The 24273-nt window shown below is 48.7% G+C and overlaps 1 protein-coding gene across 3 annotated transcripts in view; it reads right to left on the bottom strand.

The window, feature by feature from the left end:
- PLXNA2 (plexin A2) overlaps window positions 1-14111 on the bottom strand; it is a 279919-nt gene extending 265808 nt beyond the window's left edge. The window contains exon 1 of one of the 3 annotated variants that reach the window (XM_069945090.1): window positions 13778-14111. The gene's annotated coding sequence lies outside the window, so the exon portion shown is untranslated. Of the gene's footprint in view, window positions 1-13583; window positions 13659-13777 lie in introns of those variants that run through there. The other 2 variants (XM_069945091.1, XM_069945092.1) reach the window with 2 other exon arrangements.
- Window positions 14112-24273: the final 10162 nt, after the last annotated feature.

Here is a 24273-nt window from a genome sequence, read left to right as displayed (position 1 = left end):
CTAGTGCTCCTCCATTCACAGAACACTGGACATAGGGCGCCCTATAACTGCGGACCTCTATAGGGATGTGCTCTCTAGTGCTCCTCCATTCACAGAACATTGGACATAGTGCGCCCTATAACTGCGGACCTAACCAGGGATGTGCTCTCTAGTGCTCCTTCATTCACAGAACATCAGACATAGGGCGCCCTATAACTGCGGACCTCTATAGGGAAGTGCTCTCTAGTGCTCCTCCATTCACAGAACATTGGACATAGTGCGCCCTATAACTGCGGACCTCTATAGGGATGTGCTCTCTAGTGCTCCTCCATTCACAGAACACTGGACATAGTGCGCCCTATAACTGCGGACCTCTATAGGGATGTGCTCTCTAGTGCTCCTCCATTCACAGAACATTGGACATAGTGCGCCCTATAACTGCGGACCTAACCAGGGATGTGCTCTCTAGCGCTCCTCCATTCACAGAACATCAGACATAGGGCGCACTATAACTGCGGACCTCTATAGGGAAGTGCTCTCTAGTGCTCCTCCATTCACAGAACATCAGACATAGTGCGCCCTATAACTGCGGACCTAACCAGGGATGTGCTCTCTAGCGCTCCTCCATTCACAGAACATCAGACATAGGGCGCACTATAACTGCGGACCTCTATAGGGAAGTGCTCTCTAGTACTCCTCCATTCACAGAACATCAGACATAGTGCGCCCTATAACTGCGGATCTCTATAGGGAAGTGCTCTCTAGTGCTCCTCCATTCACAGAACACTGGACATAGTGCGCCCTATAACTGCGGACCTCTATAGGGATGTGCTCTCTAGTGCTCCTCCATTCACAGAACATCAGACATAGGGCGCCCTATAACTGCGGATCTCTATAGGGAAGTGCTCTCTAGTGCTCCTCCATTCACAGAACATCAGACATAGTGCGCCCTATAACTGCGGATCTCTATAGGGAAGTGCTCTCTAGTGCTCCTCCATTCACAGAACACTGGACATAGTGCGCCCTATAACTGCGGACCTCTATAGGGAAGTGCTCTCTAGTGCTCCTCCATTCACAGAACATCAGACATAGTGCGCCCTATAACTGCGGACCTCTATAGGGAAGTGCTCTCTAGTGCTCCTCCATTCACAGAACATCAGACATAGTGCACCCTATAACGGCGGACCACATTAGTGATGTGCTCTCTAGTGCTCCTCCATTCACAAAACACTGATTTGGACAAACCCGAGTGTGTCCGAGATTCGCTCATCTCTAATAACTATATAAGCTCAGACGGGAATACACCTTTAAACCAGTTGATTTGAAAGAAAAAGATTTTTGCCGGAGTACCCCTTTAAGCAGTATTAAGAGCCTTAGAGAAAGAGAGTCCCACAAAACTGTAACAAACGAGACAAATAATAAACAGTCCAAACTTATCCTCATGCCCCCAAGCGCCACTCCAGTCACTGAGCGGGCAATGGCTCAGTCAGGCCGTGATGTTGCAGCTGGAAGAGCCGGGTACCTGGTGTTGTTGGATTCCAGCAGGAGATGACAGTCGGCGGCCATCAGCGGGACCTGGGTGCAGCGCTACAGAGGCATAAGGATGGCTAGGTTTACTTTTTTATTATTCTCGCGACCCCCCCACCTGCTGAATTTAAATTTTGTGGGACTTTCTTTCTAAGGCTCTTACTATTGCTTAAAGGGGTACTCCAGCGAAAATATTTTTCTTTCAAATCAACTGGTGTCAGAAAGTTATACAGATTTGTAATTTACTTCTATTTAAAAATTCCATGTCTTCAGTACTTATCAGCTGCTGTATGTCCTGCAGGAAATGGTGTATTATCTCCAGTGCTCTCTGCAGCCACCTCTGTCCATGTCAGGAACTGTCCAGACCAGGAGAGGTTTTCTATAGGGATTCGCTGCTGCCCTGGACAGTTCCTGACATGGACAGAGGTGGCAGCAGAGAGCACTGTGTCAGACTGGAGAGAATACACCACTTCCTGCAGGACATACAGCAGCTGATAAGTACTGCTGGAAGACTGAAGAGTCTCAAATAGAAGTAAATGACAAATCTATATAACGAAAAAAAAAAAAAAAAGATATTTGCTGGAGTACCCCTTTAAGTGAACACTGTCACCCAAAAAAACTTTTGATGATATGTCATAGAACTCTCAGACGCCGACCAATCAGAAGGATGTGGGAGAAGTCGGTGCCACATGTCACATGAGTGACACAGCTGTATATTGCCCGTCTATATGGCCGTCTCCCTCACAGACGCGGAGCGGTCGCTCTCCTCACTCCTTCTACCGATCTGAACGCTCAGACTAATGAAAACTAAAAAGACAAGAGAATTCAGCCCAGTCTCCTGCTGCATAAAAGATACAACAAATGGTTAATGTGAGAGGCAGGGTGCAGGCAGGGGCATCTTTCCTGACGTCTTGTAGCAGGTGGGTCCGGCACCGAGCTCCCGCTATGTCCCCCATAGTGTCCTCACATCTGCACTACACAAAGGCCCCGCAGAGAGAGCACCTGTTGTGGTGCTGTGAGGAGGTGCGGGGGGTCACCAGAGGCCTCCGGCTGTCCATCAGCCCCATACAAACAGAGGCCTATTCCTCAGGCGGATGAAGGGGGCTTCTTCATGCCGCAGCTATAAACTATTGAGTCCCATTCCCACTGTCCCAGCTCCCCGCCATTGTTGTGATGTCAGCGACGTCCATGGGAGCGACCATTACAGGAATATTAATGAGAAGGCAGGAACGTGCAATAAGGCAGAACAACCAGACATGGGTTTCTCTACAGGCTGACGGAGATGAACACCATTAAAGGGGAACTCCGGCAAAAACATCAACTGATTTCAGAAGGTTATATAAATTTGTAATTTACTTCTATTTAAAAACCTCCAGTCTTCCAGTACGTATCAGCTGCTGTATGCCCTGCAGGAAGTGGTGTATTCTCTCCAGTCTGACACTGTGCTCTCTGCTGCCACCTCTGTCCTTGTCAGGAACTGTCCAGAGCAGCAGCAAATCCCCATAGAGAAGCTCTCCTGCTGGGGACAGTCCCTGATGTAGTTGCACAGCACCTGTGGCTATGGCGGGACACTTTCCAGTAATAGGTAGGTCTGTGTACTGGTGTGTTGTGTAATCCAGGGCACGGAGCGATCTATGATCTGACTGTAGGCAGCACTAAGTGAGTCACTACTGACAGACGCTATTACATAAGGAAGGAGTACAGCTGCGATTGGTGTATAATGAAGTAGTGATGGCGTCTTTACAGGTCACCCACCTGGCGGGACTGCCCCTCAGGTAACCGGCTATAGCGCAGACCCCGCCAACAATGCAGATACAGACGTATGGAGATCTCTGCTCTATTATAGTAATGAGGGATGAGCTGCCTGTCACATGGAATGACGTCTCCTCTCTGGGACGTTGCATCCTCTCAGGGGGCTGCGGGATGAATGCATTAGCATGGCCGGTCTATGTAATACATTGCTGGGGACACATGGGGCACACTGTCACTCACTATAGCCTATGGCTGTATTCATGTTATCCGCGGCTCCCTAGGGCTGCATCAGACTTCTTCATACCTTCCCATCAGATTCCTTTGCCTGTCCGTTCCCCATTCAGATAAAAGCAGCGTCAGACATGGCAGCCATTTATAACCAATCCATATGGGGGGAGGGGGTGCTATAATTGTTATATACGTATGACTGCCTTATGTCCATCTAGAAATTACATCTGGACTGTTCCACAACAACTACGATTTTGGCTCGGAATATAATTCAGCGACATATGTATTTGCTGCGGCGGGGCCCGGCCAAGTTTTTATATAAATGAGGCCAAATAAATACCTGGCAGCTGCCGGCATCATGGCGGGCGGGCGTAATGCTAGCCATGTATATAAGATAGAGGGGCTGTGATATATACATAACTATACAATATGAAGGGCAGAGCCCAGGGGCCTGCTGTCTGCACAATGCTATAGTATGTAGTAGTAGGCATAGCACACATGTACAGAGATGCTTGCAGTATCTAAGCATGAGCCTGGCGATACTCAGGACACGTGTGTATCCCCTGCTAGCTACTCCTCTAATAGGAATCTCTATCTGGTTGCACTGCAGCATAGACGCTGGCCTCATCCGTCTCATTGTGAGCGCTGACTATATTACTACATGGAGGCTGGATTGTGTTACCTATCTGATAGTTATGCCTGTATCCATCGCTGGGTCTAAATATCCTCCTGTGTATATCAGCACTTCTCCTGACACTGTGAGACGTCCAGGCGTCCTTCTATCTCCACACAGCTTCAGCATGGAGTGTAGCAGCTGCCGTATCCCCGGCTGCCTCCATCCTAAAGGTTTTTGCTGGTAGATGTAGTGCAGCCGCTGCTCCTATAATGCTCCGGGCACCTATAGTCATCCTATGCAAGGAACAAACACCACAGCCGGGACACCTTTCTTTGTATTCTGTAGGTGCTGCACATGTCCACACAAGCCTGGCGTTTGCTCCAGAAAACCGCCACTAGGTGATATGTTATCTGCTGTTCCATATCACTTATTTATTCAGGGAGGTCTGAATCCTAGCGAGCCGGTAGATGAGTGATGAATGAGCCGAGTATACAGGCAGCCATACTGACACTACAATCACTATACCTTGACCAAGCAGACAACATAGGACGTGTGCCCATCTATACGGAAAGCTGAACATGACAGGTGACAGGCCCGGGGGGCTGTAGGACTATGTTACCTGTGGGACCAGTAGTAAGTCCACCCCAAATGGATATCTGTAAAGTAACCAAACACAAGCACCAAGATGCAGCGGCTACTGTATCTGACAACATGGAAGCCATCAATCCACGAGCCATGGAAAGCACACACTGGGCCTGGTCGGGGCAAGAATAGAGGTCCTGTATTATAGATATGATGACGGTGTTGGATGGGTGGTAGCCTCGGTCCTGTATTATAGATATGATGACGGTGTTGGATGGATGGTAGCCTCTGTCCTGTATTATAGATATAAGGACAGTGCTGGGTTGGTGGTATACTCTGTCCTGTATTATAGATAGAAGGACAGTGCTGGGTTGGAGGTAGCCTCTGTCCTGTATTATAGATATGATGACGGTGTTGGATGGATGGTAGCCTCTGTCCTGTATTATAGATATGATGACAGTGCTGGGTTGGAGGTAGCCTCTGTCCTGTATTATAGATATGATGACGGTGTTGGATGGATGGTAGCCTCGGTCCTGTATTATAGATATGATGACGGTGTTGGATGGATGGTAGCCTCTGTCCTGTATTATAGATATAAGGACAGTGCTGGGTTGGTGGTATACTCTGTCCTGTATTATAGATATGATGACGGTGTTGGATGGATGGTAGCCTCTGTCCTGTATTATAGATATGATGACGGTGTTGGATGGATGGTAGCCTCTGTCCTGTATTATAGATATAAGGACAGTGCTGGGTTGGTGGTATACTCTGTCCTGTATTATAGATATGATGACGGTGTTGGATGGATGGTAGCCTCAGTAGAGGTCCTGTATTATCGATATAAGGACAGTGCTGGGTTGATGGTAGCCTCTGTCCTGTATTATAGATAAGATGACGGTGTTAGATGGATGGTAGCCTCAGTCCTGTATTATAGATATAAGGACAGTGCTGGGTTGGTGGTAGCCTCTGTCCTGTATTATAGATATGATGACAGTGTTGGATGGATGGTAGCCTCTGTCCTGTATTATAGATATGATGACAGTGCTGGGTTGGTGGTAGCCTCTGTCCTGTATTATAGATATGATGACAGTGCTGGGTGTTTGGTAGCCTCTGTCCTGTATTATAAATATGATGACGGTGTTGGATGGGTGGTAGCCTCAGTCCTGTATTATAGATATGATGACGGTGTTGGATGGATGGTAGCCTCTGTCCTGTATTATAGATATGATGACAGTGCTGGGTTGGTGGTAGCCTCTGTCCTGTATTATAGATATGATGACGGTGTTGGATGGATGGTAGCCTCTGTCCTGTATTATAGATATAAGGACAGTGCTGGGTTGGTGGTATACTCTGTCCTGTATTATAGATATGATGACGGTGTTGGATGGATGGTAGCCTCTGTCCTGTATTATAGATATGATGACGGTGTTGGATGGATGGTAGCCTCAGTAGAGGTCCTGTATTATCGATATAAGGACAATGCTGGGTTGGTGGTAGCCTCTGTCCTGTATTATAGATATGATGACGGTGTTGGATGGATGGTAGCCTCTGTCCTGTATTATAGATATGATGACAGTGCTGGGTTGGTGGTAGCCTCTGTCCTGTATTATAGACATGATGACGGTGTTAGATGGATGGTAGCCTCTGTCCTGTATTATAGATATAAGGACAGTGCTGGGTTGGTGGTAGCCTCTGTCCTGTATTATAGATATGATGATGGTGTTGGATGGATGGTAGCCTCTGTCCTGTATTATAGATATGATGACAGTGCTGGGTTGGTGGTAGCCTCTGTCCTGTATTATAGATATGATGACGGTGTTGGATGGATGGTAGCCTCTGTCCTGTATTATAGATATGATGACAGTGCTGGGTTGGTGGTAGCCTCTGTCCTGTATTATAGATATGATGACAGAGTTGGATGGATGGTAGCCTCTGTCCTGTATTATAGATATGATGACAGTGCTGGGTGTTTGGTAGCCTCTGTCCTGTATTATAGATATGATGACTGTGTTGGATGGATGGTAGCCTCTGTCCTGTATTATAGATATGATGACAGTGCTGGGTGTTTGGTAGCCTCTGTCCTGTATTATAGATATGATGACTGTGTTGGATGGATGGTAGCCTCTGTCCTGTATTATAGATATGATGACAGTGCTGGGTTGGTGGTAGCCTCTGTCCTGTATTATAGATATGATGACGGTGTTGGGTGTTTGGTAGCCTCTGTCCTGTATTATAGATATGATGATGGTGTTGGATGGATGGTAGCCTCGGTCCTGTATTATAGATATGATGAAAGTGCTGGGTTGGTGGTAGCCTCTGTCCTGTATTATAGATATGATGACGGCGTTGGGTGTTTGGTAGCCTCTGTCCTGTATTATAGATATGATGATGGTGTTGGATGGATGGTAGCCTCTGTCCTGTATTATAGATATGATGACAGTGTTGGATGGATGGTAGCCTCTGTCCTGTATTATAGATATGATGACAGTGCTGGGTTGGTGGTAGCCTCTGTCCTGTATTATAGATATAAGGACAGTGCTGGGTTGGTGGTAGCCTCTGTCCTGTATTATAGATATGATGACAGTGTTGGATGGATGGTAGCCTCTGTCCTGTATTATAGATATGATGACAGTGCTGGGTTGGTGGTAGCCTCTGTCCTGTATTATAGATATAAGGACAGTGCTGGGTTGGTGGTAGCCTCTGTCCTGTATTATAGATATAAGGACAGTGCTGGGTTGGTGGTAGCCTCTGTCCTGTATTATAGATATAAGGACAGTGCTGGGTTGGTGGTAGCCTCTGTCCTGTGTTTTAAATATGATGAAGGTGTTGGATGGGTGATATCTATAATACAGGACTGAGGCTATGATGACAGTGCTGAACAGTTGGGTTGATGGTAGCCTCGGTAGAGGTCCTGTATTATAGATATGATGACAGTGCTGGGTTGATGGTAGCCTCGGTGTCTGATTAGTCTCCTGAAATGCCCAGTGAATTGGATAAGGAAATGCTCCCTCTGCTGGTGATCTCTCACATACAGGATACACTGAGCTGGAGGAAGCTGCAAGTGAACCCCCCCAGATCACTGAGAGATGAGGTGAGATGCTGGAAGGTGAAGAGCTGATGCATACAACCCTGAAGTCCCCAGAGATTTCCTGTAATACAGGAGAAGTGATGAGCTATGATCCCCGTCGGTGCATTCATACCTTTCACCAGCTTTTTCCTTCTCTTCCCGGTCTTATTTGGTGCATGTAGCCATAGAACGGCACGGAAACGTTGTGTAATGGAAGCGTTTCACCATTACTCAGCAAGAACCATGTGTAAAGTGGGAATGCAGCAGCAGCCATAGGGGTATACAAGTGGTATAGCAGTGGTATACAGCGGGATAGTGGGGGGGGGGTATACAGCGGGATAGTGGGGGGGGTATACAGCGGGATAGTGGGGGGGGGTATACAGTGGGATAGTGGGGGTATACAGAAGGATACTGAGGGTATACAGCAGGATAGTGGGGGGGGGTATACAGCGGGATAGTGGGGGGGGGTATACAGCGGGATAGTGGGGGTCATGTGTTACACGGCCTTCTCTCCAGTCACTGTATTAAACTCCACACAACAGAGTGCACCTATATGCAAAGCTCCCAGAACAAAAGCTTCTCATAGACCATTCAGGAAAGGCAGCGAGAGCCTGACAGCGGCCGAGGGCTTCATTGCATTAGTCGCTGTGTGCAAAGAAAAGGTGCGGACTGACATACTGCCACTATGCTACAGTATAATACAAATACCATACAAGTATAGTATAGGGTGCGGACTGACATACTGCCACTATGCTACAGTATAACAAAAGTACCACACAAGTATAGTATAGGGTGCGGACTGACATACTGCCACTATGCTACAGTATACAAGTACCACACAAGTATAGTATAGGGTGCGGACTGACATACTGCCACTATGCTACAGTATAATACAAATACCACACAAGTATAGTATAGGGTGCGGACTGACATACTGCCACTATGCTACAGTATAACAAAAGTACCACACAAGTATAGTATAGGGTGCGGACTGACATACTGCCACTATGCTACAGTATACAAGTACCACACAAGTATACTATAGGGTGCGGACTGACATACTGCAACTATGCTACAGTATAATACAAGTACCATACAGGTATAGTATAGGGTGCGGACTGACATACAGCAACTATGCTACAGTATAACAAAAGTACCATACTAGTATAGTATAGGGTGCGGACTGACATACTGCCACTATGCTACAGTATACAAGTACCACACAAGTATAGTATAGGGTGCGGACTGACATACTGCCACTATGCTACAGTATAATACAAGTACCACACTAGTATAGTATAGGGTGCGGACTGACATACTGCCACTATGCTACAGTATAATACAAGTACCACACAAGTATAGTATAGGGTGCGGACTGACATACTGCCGCTATGCTACAGTATAATACAAATACCATACAGGTATAGTATAGGGTGCGGACTGATATACTGCCACTATGCTACAGTATACAAGTACTTGGCATCACACAAGTATAGTATAGGGCAGGAGGAGGGAACCTTGGCTCTCCAGCTAAAGCTTTGGCTGTCTTGGCATGATGGGAGTTGTAGTTTTGCAGCTGAAGAGCCCAGGTTCCCTACCCCTGGTATAGTGTGAGGACTGATATTACAGTATAATACAAATTACTTGGTAACACACAGGTGTAGCACACTGGAATGGATCATAGTGTAGGTGTTGTGTAGAGGGGCAGTGGGGGCTGGCGGCAGGCGCTGGCAGTGGGGGCTGGCGGCAGGCGCTGGCAGTGGGGGCTGGCGGCAGGCGCTGGCAGTGGGGGCTGGCGGCAGGCGCTGGCAGTGGGGGCTAGTATTGATAGCAGTAAGGACATTTGCCATCCTGCCATACCCGCGGCCTGCCTGCTAGGCTTTATATCCACTGCTGACCATGCACCTGTGTATGGCTGTAAAGCTGAGGGGGCATTAGTGTGGGGGCAGAATGACTGCATCTTCTACAATAGTACATAACCCTGTGAGGGTGGACGATCAGTGACACTTCTGATCCCCGCTGTTCAGTCTCATCCCACGTTATCCATCTGCTTTCACCTCGAGGGGCTTGTTACGCTGTTACCTTGTTACCTTGTGGTGGTGACTCTCTATGGAGTATTATTATCAGTACTATTCCCACTCACTGTGATAGAGATGAAACTCTGCAGCTTCCACCATTCATCTGTCTACAATCTGGGCACCGGCTCCTGGGAGCTGTTGGTGGCGGTCACTATGCACCCTTATAGCCATGCGGCAGGCTGGGGGGGGGGGGGGGGGGAGCACCTCCATTGGCATTGGGGGCAATCCTGATAATAAAAGGAGACCAAGCAATGGTGGCATTACCATAACTTCAGCTTATCAGCACTACAAGAACACAGACACTTTCTTCCAGAGACAGCACCGCTCTGTTCTCCAGGTCAGGTGCGGTCTGCAGTTACAGGACCTGCACCCAAACTGGAGACGAGAGCGGTGTTGTCTCTGGAAGAAAGTGGCCGTGTTTTTGTAGCGCTGGAGAACCCCTTAAACTGCATTTGTTGGCCAAGCTCATAGTTCATAGTACATACAATCCTGCTTGTCCCCTCCAGAGCGAGTCCTGGGAGTATAAGATGCCTGCTGGCCCGTCTAGGACCCTCCTGCTCCCTATAAAGACCTGGACTGCACAGTATGACAACCTAGCCTGTATATATATATATATATATATATATATATATATTATATATATATATATATATTACACTGACACTTGGGAACTTCTTCTTTACATCAGTAAAATCATAGGCACAGGATAAAGTTCTCTACCCCCCCTGGTGGCATGGGCCGCCCTCCGCCATCCTCCAGCATGTACAGGCTATTACAGGCTCCGGCTGGCATCAGCCTCCAGTGTTTACCAGGCCGGTAGGTGACTCCTCCACCAATACAGAAGCAGGGGAACAGCTCTATACCTGGTGCCGGGGCGCGGAGCGGATAGTGCCGGGGCGCGGAGCGGAGAGTGAGTGTAAGCTCCTGTGACCGGCACAGCTGGTACAGGAGAAATCTGTCATCCACCTGGGACTACAGGGATTTCACAGCCGAGGGGAGAGTTACTAGGAAAGGTAATGGAGTTATCTGACTGTCTGCACAAGAAAGGATCTGCCATATAGATACAATGCCAGATGCATATACCGCCATATAGATACAATGCCAGATGCATATACCGCCATATAGATACAATGCCAGATAGAAATAGCGCTATATAGATACACTGCCATATAGATACAATGCCAGATGCATATACCGCCATATAGATACAATGCCAGATGCATATACCGCCATATAGATACACTGTCATATAGATACAATGCCAGATGCATATACCGCCATATAGATACAATGCCAGATAGAAATAGCGCTATATAGATACACTGCCATATAGATACAATGCCAGATGCATATACCGCCATATAGATACACTGCCATATAGATACAACACCAGATAGAAACAGCGCTATATAGATACAATGCCAGATGTATATACCGCCATATAGATACAATGCCAGATGCATATACCGCCATATAGATACAATGCCAGATGCATATACCGCCATATAGATACAATGCCAGATAGAAATAGCGCTATATAGATACACTGCCATATAGATACAATGCCAGATGCATATACCGCCATATAGATACAATGCCAGATGCATATACCGCCATATAGATACACTGTCATATAGATACAATGCCAGATGCATATACCGCCATATAGATACAATGCCAGATAGAAATAGCGCTATATAGATACACTGCCATATAGATACAATGCCAGATGCATATACCGCCATATAGATACACTGCCATATAGATACAACACCAGATAGAAACAGCGCTATATAGATACAATGCCAGATGTATATACCGCCATATAGATACAATGCCAGATGCATATACCGCCATATAGATACAATGCCATATAGATACAATGCCATATAGATACAATGCCATATAGATACGCCAGATAGAAATAGCGCTATATAGATACACTGCCATATAGATACGATGCCAGATGCATATACCGCCATATAGATACAATGCCAGATGAATATACTGCCATATAGATCACTGTCATATAGATAAGCCCCCATATAAATACATACCATATAAACACACCGCCACATAGATACAATGCAATATAGATACTGCGATATCATTGGAATTGCTAGACCTGTCCAGGCAATGAGTGAAGCCCCTGGCACCCCACATGCAGTCCCTCAGCAGTCACACATGAAGCCCCTCAGCAGTCACACATGCAGCCCCTCAGCAGTCACACATGCAGCCGCTCAGCAGTCACCCTCCTCCTCTCATCATCCTATGTGTGATGGCTGCACCATGCTGCCTCCTATACATGACACCACAGTGATATAGGGGAGTGAAGGGGGGGCTTATACTGTACCCGTCCTGGAGGGCAGCGGACAATGGGCACATATGTAGTAACCATCAGCACTGGGTACACTGGTATAGATGTAACCATCAGCACCGGGTACACTGGTATAGATGTAACCATTAGCACCGAGTACACTGGTATAGATGTAACCATCAGCACTGAGTACACTGGTATAGATGTAACCATCAGCACTGGGTACACTGGTATAGATGTAACCATCAGCACCGAGTACACTGGTATAGATGTAACCATCAGCACCGGGTACACTGGTATAGATGTAACCATCAGCACCGGGTACACTGGTATAGATGTAACCATCATTACTGGCTACACTGGTATAGATGTAACCATCAGCACTGGGTACACTGGTATAGATGTAACCATCAGCACTGAGTACACTGGTATAGATGTAACCATCAGCACTGGGTACACTGGTATAGATGTAACCATCAGCACTGGGTACACTGGTATAGATGTAACCATCAGCACCGGGTACACTGGTATAGATGTAACCATCAGCACCGAGTACACTGGTATAGATGTAACCATCAGCACTGAGTACACTGGTATAGATGTAACCATCAGCACTGAGTACACTGGCATAGATGTAACCATCAGCACTGAGTACACTGGTATAGATGTAACCACCAGCGCTGGGTACACTGGTATAGATGTAACCATCAGCACTGGGTACACTGGTATAGATGTAACCATCAGCACCGGGTACACTGGTATAGATGTAACCATCAGCACTGAGTACACTGGTATAGATGTAACCATCAGCACTGAGTACACTGGTATAGATGTAACCATCAGCACTGGGTACACTGGTATAGATGTAACCATCAGCACTGGGTACACTGGTATAGATGTAACCATCAGCACTGAGTACACTGGTATAGATGTAACCATCAGCACTGAGTACACTGGTATAGATGTAACCATCAGCACCGAGCACACTGACACGGGTGCCCACCACTTCCAGCACCGAGCACACTGACACGGGTGCCCACCACTTCCAGCACCGAGCACACTGACATGTATGCCCACCACCACCAGCACCGAGCACACTGACATGTATGCCCACCACCACCAGCACCGAGCACACTGACACGGGTGCCCACCTCCAGCACCGAGCACACTGACACGGGTGCCCACCTCCAGCACCGAGCACACTGACACGGGTGCCCACCACCACCAGCACCGAGCACACTGACACGGGTGCCCACCACCAGCACCGAGCACACTGACACGGGTGCCCACCACCAGCACCGAGCACACTGACACGGGTGCCCACCATCCCCGCTGGCGGAGCCGTGGCCGGGTCGGTCGGTTCTGTGCTGAGGAGACGCAGGCACCGGTCACACAATGGGACGCAGCGATGTGCGGTACCGCCAGTGATGATCGCACCTGCAGTGCACTATTACCCACAATCCAGCACGGAGCCGCTGACAGGTCCTGCCGGGGGTTACCGCAGCTGATGGCCCGCCGCCCCGTGTGCACCATCACATAGATCCGGCAATCTGACGGGAAGGCAAGAAGTCCGCGGCTGCCAACCGTACAAGCCGCCTCCCTGCCCCGTGCTGCCACATGTCCGGGCTCACCTCATCCCGGCAGCCTCACACCGTCACTGGGGTAATCCACATCACCGCCGTCCGATCAGTATTCCTCCGGTAAATCCTCGTCCGTGAGGCGGTCAGTGCCCGGCTGCTGCCTCATGCCGTCCCGGGCGCTCTCCTCCGCCCGTACATGGAGCCGGCTGAGGCTGCTTCACTAGTACAGAGGTCCTGTGTGCTGCCGGCGCCCGAGTGTGACGAGCTGTACGGAGCCGATACCGATACTGCTGCTGCTGCTGCTGCCTTCACATGCGAGGAGCGCCGAGACTGCCCCCATCCATCTCCACACACTGTATCAGCAGCCACACTGCCTGCTGCCAGAGCCGCCCCCACCGGCACCACCACACCGCCCCCTCCGCCACGGGCACCACCACACCGCCCGCCAGAGCCGGCACCACCACACCGCCCGCCAGAGCCGCCCCCTCCGGCACCACCACACCGCCCGCCAGAGCCGCCCCCTCCGGCACCACCACTCCGCCACCGGCACCACCACACCGCCCGCCAGAGCCGCCCCCACCGGCACCACCACACCGCCCGCCAGAGCCGCCCCCACCGGCACCACCACACCGCCTGACAGAAGGCAACCTCATACACTACACACCCCTCATACACACTGTGCACCCTCATACACCCCACATACTGTACACCCTCATACACCACACACCCCTCATACACCCCACATACTGTACACCCTCATACACCACACACCCCTCACACTGTACACTGTCATACACCACACACCCCTCATACTGTACACCCTCATACACCACACACCCCTCATACTGTACACCCTCATACACCACACACCCTACACAATGTACACCCTCATATACCACACACCTCTCACACTGTACACCCTCATACACCATACACCCCACACACTGTACACCCTCATACACCACACACTCCTCATACACCCCACATACTGTACACCCTCATACACCACACACCATACATACTGTACACCCTCATACACCACACACCCCTCATACACCCCTTACACTGTACACCCTCATACACCACACACCATACATACTGTACACCCTCATACACCACACACCCCTCATACACCCCACACACTGTACACCCTCATACACCACACACTCCTCATACACCCCACATACTGTACACCCTCATACACCACACACCATACATACTGTACACCCTCATACACCACACACCCCGCACACTGTACACTGTCATACACCACACACCCCTCATACACCCCACATACTGTACACCTTCATACACCACACACCCCTCACACTGTACACTGTCATACACCACACACCCCTCACACTGTACACCCTCATACACCTCACACTGTACACTGTCATACGCCACACATCCCTCATACTGTACACCCTCATACACCACACACCCTTCACACTGTACACTGTCATACACCACACACCCCTCACACTGTACACTGTCATTCACCACACACCCCACATACTGTACACCCTCATACACCACACACCCCTCATACTGTACACTGTCATACACCCCACATACTGTACACCCTCATACACCACACACCCCTCACACTGTACACTGTCATACACCACACACCCCTCATACTGTACACCCTCATACACCACACACCCCTCATACTGTACACCCTCATACACCACACACCCTACACAATGTACACCCTCATATACCACACACCCCTCACACTGTACACCCTCATACACCACACACCCCTCATACACCCCACACACTGTACACCCTCATACACCACACACTCCTCATACACCCCACATACTGTACACCCTCATACACCACACACCATACATACTGTACACCCTCATACACCACACACCCCTCATACACCCCTTACACTGTACACCCTCATACACCACACACCATACATACTGTACACCCTCATACACCACACACCCCTCATACACCCCACACACTGTTCACTGTCATACACCACACACCCCTCATACACCCCACATACTGTACACCCTCATACACCACACACCATACATACTGTACACCCTCATACACCACACACCCCGCACACTGTACACTGTCATACACCACACACCCCTCATACACCCCACATACTGTACACCCTCATACACCACACCCCTCACACTGTACACTGTCATACACCACACACCCCTCACACTGTACACCCTCATACACCTCACACTGTACACTGTCATACGCCACACATCCCTCTTACTGTACACCCTCATACACCACACACCCTTCACACTGTACACTGTCATACACCACACACCCCTCACACTGTACACTGTCATTCACCACACACCCCACATACTGTACACCCTCATACACCACACACCCCTCATACTGAACACTGTCATACACCCCTCATACTCTACACCCTCATACACCACACACCCCTCACACTGTACACTGTCATACACCCCACACCCCTCATACTGTACACCCTCATACACCACACACCCTACACAATGTACACCCTCATATACCACACACCCCTCACACTGTACAATGTCATACACCACAGACCCATCATACTGTACACCCTCATACACCACACACCCCTCATACTGTACACTATCATACACCACACACTGTCATACACCACAGACCCCCTCATACTGTACACCCTCATATACCACACCCCCCTCACACTGTACACTGTCATACTGTACACCCTCATACATTACACACCCCTCATACTGTACACCCCACACACCCCTCATACTGTACACTATCATACACCACACACCATACATACTGTACACCCTCATACACTACACACCCCTCACACTGTACACCCTCATACACCCCTCACACTGTACACCCTCATAACCACACACCCCTCACACTGTACAGTCATACACCACACATCCCTCATACTGTACACCCTCATACACCACACACCCCTCACACTGTACACTGTCATACACCCCACATACTGTACACCCACACACACCACATACTGTACACCCTCACACACCACACACCCCTCACACTGTACAGTAATACACCACACACCCCTCACTGTACACCCTCATACACCACACACCCCTCATACTGTACACCCTCATACACCACACACCCCTCATACACCACACACCCCTCATACTGTACACCCCACACACCCCTCATACTGTACACTATCATACACCACACACTGTACACTGTCATAAACCTCACACCCCCCACACTATACATGGCCATACACCCTCCACATACTGTACACCGTCATACACCCTCATACATCACAGCCCCCCACACTGTACATAGAAACATTGAAGATTGTCGGCAGAAAAAGACCACTGAGTCCATCTAGTCTGCCCTTAGTATTTTCTTTCTTATTATCTTAGGATAGATGTACAGTATGTTTATCCCAGGCGTGTTTAAATTCTTTTATTGGAGATTTACCAACCACCTCTGCTGGAAGTTTGTTCCAGGTATCTACTACTCTTTTAGTAAAATAATATTTTCTCACATTGCTTCTGATCTTTTCCCCAACTAACCTCTCACTGTGGCCTCTTGTTCTTGAGCTCAGTTTTTCACTAAAAACATTCTCCCCTTGAACCTTATTTAGTTTCAATCATGTCCCCCCTTTCTCTTCTTTCCTCCAGACCAGTGCTTCCCAATCTTTTCCACCTGGGGGCACCCCTTGGAAAAAGAAATTAGCTCGGGGCACCCCTACTAAATAATGTTCTACAAAATAGGAAAACGGTCATACAGTGACTCACAGGTGACGTCTTCTTTGTTCTGAGGCGTCACTTTCCCTTTTCCTCTTCATCCGGCCCAGTCCTCCATGATGATTTCTTACAGCTACGTTTCATCCCCTCAGAACCTGCGAGACAAACAATTTAGGCTCCGCACATTTCTAGCAACTTCCTTTCCTTTCTCCCTCCTGTAGGCTCCCATAGTAACTGCGCTGTGTGGTGTAATGTGCAGTAAAGTGAGTAGGAATGTGGGATGCCCCCTGTATGTAGGATCCCCTGCTGTGCCCCCATGAGCTAATAATGCCCCCTGCTGTGCCCCCATGAGCTAAAAATGCCCCCTGCTGTGCCCCCATGAACTAATAATGCCCCCAGAGGTGCCCCCATATACTAATAATGCCCCCAGAGGTGCCCCCATATACTACTAGTGCCCCCATATACTACTAATGCCCCCAGAGGTGCCCCCATATACTACTAATGCCCCCAGAGGTGCCCCCATGAACTAATAATGCCCCCAGAGGTGCCCCCATGAACTAATAATGCCCCCTGCTGTGCCCCCATGAACTAATAATGCCCCAGAGGTGCCCCCCATGAGCTAATAATGCCCCCAGAGGTGTCTTCATGAGCTAAAAATGCCCCCAGAGGTGCCCCATGAACTAATAATGCCCCCAGAGGTGCCCCATGAACTAATAATGCCCCCAGAGGTGCTCCCATGAACTAATAATGCCCCCAGAGGTGCCCCCATGAACTAATAATGCCCCCTGCTGTGCCCCCATTAACTTATAATGCCGCCAGAGGTGCCCCCATGAGCTAATAATGCCCCCAGAGGTGCCCCCATGAACTAATAATGCTCCCTGCTGTGCCCCCATGAACTTATAATGCCCCCAGAGGTGCCCCCCATGATCTAATAATGCCCCCAGAGGTGCCCCCATATACTACTAATGCCCCCAGAGGTGCCCCCATGAACTAATAATGCCCCCTGCTGTGCCCCCATGAACTAATAATGCCCCAGAGGTGCCCCCCATGAGCTAATAATGCCCCCAGAGGTGCCTTCATGAGCTAATAATGCCCCCAGAGGTGCCCCATGAACTAATAATGCCCCCAGAGGTGCCCTATGAACTAATAATGCCCCCAGAGGTGCTCCCATGAACTAATAATGCCCCCAGAGGTGCCCCCATGAACTAATAATGCCCCCTGCTGTGCCCCCATTAACTTATAATGCCGCCAGAGGTGCCCCCATGAGCTAATAATGCCCCCAGAGGTGCCCCCATGAACTAATAATGCTCCCTGCTGTGCCCCCATGAACTTATAATGCCCCCAGAGGTGCCCCCCATGAACTTATAATGCCCCCAGAGGTGCCCCCCATGAACTAATAATGCCCCCAGAGGTGCCCCCTTGAGCTAATAATGCCCCCAGAGGTGCCCCCATGAGCTAATAATGCCCCCAGAGGTGCCCCCATGAGCTAATAATGCCCCCAGAGGTGCCCCCATGAGCTAATAATGCCCCCAGATGTGCCCCCCCATGAACTAATAATGCCCCCAGAGGTGCCCCTATGAACTAATAATGCCCCCAGAGGTGCCCCCATGAGCAAATAATGCCCCTAGAGGTTCCCCCTAAAAAAAAAAAACATCCTACTCACCAAATCCGCACTGTGTGGCTGCAGGCAGCAGCTCTCCTCCTCTTCTGGCTCCATTTTGCGAGCCGCAGGGACGGGACCTCCGTCAGGCGTGATGATGTCACATCATTACGCCTGCCGGAGAGGTCGCGTCCCATAGGCTGCTGGTATGAAGTGCCAGCAGCCTATAGGAGAGAATGCAGGAGCAGGACGCTGACAGGTCCTGCTCCTGAATTCTGCTCGCTTTAATGTTCCGCCCGCTCACAGTGGGAGCGGAACATCAAAATGATCTGTGCATCCCGAGAAGCTGCACGGCCGCAGCTTCTGGGGATGCTTAAAGTGACAGTGTCACTATTCCCACCAGGATCCCACGGCACCCCTGACGGGTTCTCCCGGCACCCCAGTGTGCCGCGGCACCCTGGTTGGGAAACGCTGCTCCAGACTATACAGATTAAAATCTTTCCTGATATGGTTTATGCCTCACACCCTCTGCCATTTTTGTAGCCGTCTTTGGACCCTTTTTATTTTATCAATGTCCTTTTTTAGATGAGGTTTCCAGAACTGGACACAGTATTCTAGATGTGGCCTCACCAGAGCTCTATACAGCAGGATCTCCCTCTTCCTACTGGTTATACCTCTAGCTATACACCCCAGCAGACGATTTGCTTTCCCCACCGCCTGGTTGCACTGGTGACTCATTTTAAGGATGTCAGATATCACTACCCCTAAATCCTTCTCTTCTGAAGTCTTTTCCAACACAGTACTGCCGATGTGATACTCGGATAGAGGATTCCTCCTCCCCAAGTGCATTATTTTACATTTGGAAACGTTGAACTTCAATTTCCACTGTTTGGACCACGTATCTAGCAAAGCTAAATCATTTTCCATATTACTGACACCTCCAGGAATATCCACCCTATTGCACACTTTTGTGTCGTCAGCAAACAGACAAACTTTACCTATCAACCCTTCTCCTATGTCACTTACAAACATAATAAAAAGAATAGGACCCAGAACAGACCCTTGTGGCACACCACTTGTAACCAGTCTCTGCTCAGAATATACACCATTAACAACAACCCTCTGATATCTATCCTTCAGCCAACCACAAATCCACTGAACTATCCAGGGATTAAGTCCAATTTTCTCCAACTTCTCTATCAGCTCTTTATGGGGAACTGTATCAAAAGCTTTGCTGAAGTCCAGATAGGCGATATCCACAGCACCACCTTCATCCAGCACTTCTGTGGCATAATCAAATAAATCAATGAGATTAGTCTGACATGATCGCCCCGCAGTAAAGCCATGCTGGTTTGGATCCATCAAATTGTTGATTCTTAGGTGATCCATTATCTTCTTTTTTAGAAGAGTTTCCATCATTTTCACTACTACAGATGTCAGGCTCACTGGCCTGTAGTTACTGGGCTCTTCTCTACTCCCCTTCTTGTGGATTGGTAAAACATTGGCCGTTCTCCAATCATCGGGGACATCTCCTGTTAGCAGGGATTGGTTATACAGGGGGGTAACAATCACAGATTCGAGTTCTTTAAGAACCCTGGGATGGACGCCATCTGGACCCATCGCCTTATTCAACTTTACTCTGCTAGATCAGTGCTCGTTTACTGAGCTTATTACATGGCTTGATTATTGTGCAGCAAGGGCTGTATATATATATATATATATATATATATATATATATATATTATATATATATACTCACCGGCCACTTTATTAGGTACACCATGCTAGTAACGGGTGGTCTTCTGCTGCTGTATTCTGCCCATTCTCCTCTGACCTCTGGCATCAACAAGGCATTTCCGCCCACAGAACTGCCGCTCACTGGATGTTTTTTCTTTTTCGGACCATTCTCTGTAAACCCTAGAGATGGTTGTGCGTGAAAATCCCAGTAGATCAGCAGTTTCTGAAATACTCAGACCAGCCCTTCTGGCACCAACAACCATGCTATGTTCAAAGGCACTCAGATCACCTTTCTTCCCCATACTGATGCTCGGTTTGAACTGCAGGAGATTGTCTTGACCATGTCTACATGCCTAAATGCACTGAGTTGCCGCCATGTGATTGGCTGATTAGAAATTAAGTGGTAACGTGCAGTTGGACAGGTGTACCTAATAAAGTGGCCGGTGAGTGTATGTATATATATATATATATATATATATATATATCGTTAGCGAGGTCCGTGCAGCCCTTGCTTTAGTGTAAAATAATAAAGTTCATTCATACCTGTCCATGCTCCCCCGCGGTGCTCCTGCCCACTGCACACAGCCGCTGGTGGAACAGCAGAGCGGGCCCCTGAAGTGACGGCCGCTCACTTTAGATAATGGGGAGGACCCGGCAGCCCCTATGAAGTGAGCGCAGTGCCATTAAGCCCGGGACCTTCTGGAGTACTGATACATCATGAGTCCCTAAGAGGTAAAAGAGGTTTTCCTGGCCAAGAGAATACTTTCATACTGCCCCTAGGGTTTATATTTGGAGAAACAGGGTACTTACCTCCCTTACTTCCCCCCTGCTTCTGCCGATGTTCCAGTCCCGCCTGTGCTCCTGTGCTACCGTTCTGCCAGCCCTCAATGGTGTCCCACTCCCCACTCAGCCAATCACAGAGCTGCGTGGGCTGTTCGTGTAGGAGCAAGGCACCATTGTTTGCTGGCAGAATGGGCGCACAGCTGGGAATGGAAGATCTGACAGCGGGGCAGACAGGGTGGTAAGTATGTGCTCCATTATGCTGCATGCAGGGACAGTACACTAAGGCTTCTGTTTGTCTGACAGTCTCCTCTATGCAGCTGTCTATTATACAGTATTGTGCCCCAGCTGCTGCAGAACATAAGACAGCTGCTACAGACCGTGACCAAAGGGTGAGGCATTTCATATGGTTAAATGGCAGACAGGATGTTCTCCTGGTCTGCAACAGCTGAGGCGTGTGTAATAAAGTCAGAAAACTCCTTGGTCATCAAGGGGATAACTAGAAGTCCATTAAATGGGTACTGAGACAAAATGATTTATTTCACATCAACTGGTGTCGGAAAGTTATACAGATTTGTAACTTACTTTTATTTAAAAATCCCAATCCTTCCAGTACTTATCAGCTTCTGTATGCCCTGCAGGAAGTGATGTATTCTCTCCATTCTGACACAGTGCTCTCTGCTGCCACCTCTGTCCATGTCAGGAACTGTCCAGAGCAGCAGCAAATCCCCATAGAAAACCTCTCCTGCTCTGGACAGTTCCTGACATGGACAGAGGTGGCAGCAGAGAGCACTGTGTCAGATTGGAGAGAATACACCACTGCCTGCAGGACATACTGCAGCTGATAAGTACTGGAAGACTGGAGATTTTTAACGAGAAGTAAATTACAAATCTATATAACTTTCAGACACCAGTTAATTCAGTGGGTGCAACAGAGAATAGATAATACGACACAAGTGTGACCTCAGCTTTACTACTTCCAGCGTTGTGATTTCATCGCTGTGGCATCATAGTCATGTGCTCACATGGTTGGTTTGACACTGGTTACGGGGATAAGCCCCTATATACTCCTATGAGCCCCCTGTATACACCTATGAGCCCCCTGTATACACCTATGAGCCGCCTATATACACCTATGAGCCCCCTGTATACAACTATGAGCCGCCTATATACACCTATGAGCCCCCTATATACACCTATGAGCCCCCTATATACACCTATGAGCCCCCTATATACACCTATGAGCTCCCTGTATACACCTATGATCCCCCTATATACACCTATGAGCTCCCTGTATACACCTATGAGCCCCCTATATACACCTATGAGCCCCCTGTATACAACTATGAGCCGCCTATATACACCTATGAGCCCCCTATATACACCTATGATCCCCCTGTAGACACCTATGAGCCCCCTATATAGACTTATGAGCCCCCTATATACACCTATGATCCCCCTATATACACCTATGAGCTCCCTGTATACACCTATAAGCCCCCTATTTACACCTATGAGCCCCCTATATACACCTATGAGCCCCCTATATACACCTATGAGCTCCCTGTATACACCTATGAGCCCCCTATATACACCTATGAGCTCCCTGTATACACCTATGAGCCCCCTATATACACCTATGAGCCCCCTGTATACACCTATGAGCCCCCTGTATACACCTATGAGCTCCCTGTATACACCTATTAGCCCCCTATATACACCTATGAGCTCCCTGTATACACCTATGAGCCCCCTATAAACACCTATGAGCCCCCTATATACACCTATGAGCCCCCTATATACACCTATGAGCCCCCTATATACACCTATGAGCTCCCTGTATACACCTATGAGCCCCCTATATACACCTATGAGCCCCCTGTACACACCTATGAGCTCCCTGTATACACCTATTAGCCCCCTATATACACCTATGAGCCCCCTATATACACCTATGAGCTCCCTGTATACACCTATGAGCTCCCTGTATACACCTATGAGCCCCCTGTATACACCTATGAGCCCCCTATATACACCTATGATCCCCCTATATACACCTATGAGCTCCCTGTATACACCTATAAGCCCCCTATTTACACCTATGAGCCCCCTATATACACCTATGAGCCCCCTGTATACACCTATGAGCCCCCTGTATACACCTATGAGCCCCCTATATACACCTATGAGCCCCCTATATACACCTATGAGCTTCCTGTATACACCTATGAGCCCCCTATATACACCTATGAGCCCCCTGTATACACCTATGAGCTCCCTGTATACACCTATGAGCCCCCTATATACACCTATGAGCCCCCTATATACACCTATGAGCTCCCTGTATACACCTATGAGCCCCCTATATACACCTATGAGCCCCCTGTATACACCTATGAGCTCCCTGTATACACCTATTAGCCCCCTATATACACCTATGAGCCCCCTATATACACACCTATGAGCCCCCTGTATACACCTATGAGCCCCCTGTATACACCTATGAGCCCCCTATATACACCTATGAGCTCCCTGTATACACCTATGAGCCCCCTATATACACCTATGAGCTCCCTATATACACCTATGAGCTCCCTGTATACACCTATGAGCCCCCTGTATACACCTATGAGCTCCCTGTATACACCTATTAGCCCCCTATATACACCTATGAGCCCCCTATATACACCTATGAGCTCCCTGTA

Source organism: Dendropsophus ebraccatus, chromosome 11 (assembly GCF_027789765.1).
Source record: "Dendropsophus ebraccatus isolate aDenEbr1 chromosome 11, aDenEbr1.pat, whole genome shotgun sequence".
Classification (NCBI taxonomy): Eukaryota; Metazoa; Chordata; class Amphibia; order Anura; family Hylidae; genus Dendropsophus; species Dendropsophus ebraccatus.
Note: the sequence above shows the minus strand (reverse complement) of the source record. Positions and strands in the feature narration are given on the sequence as shown.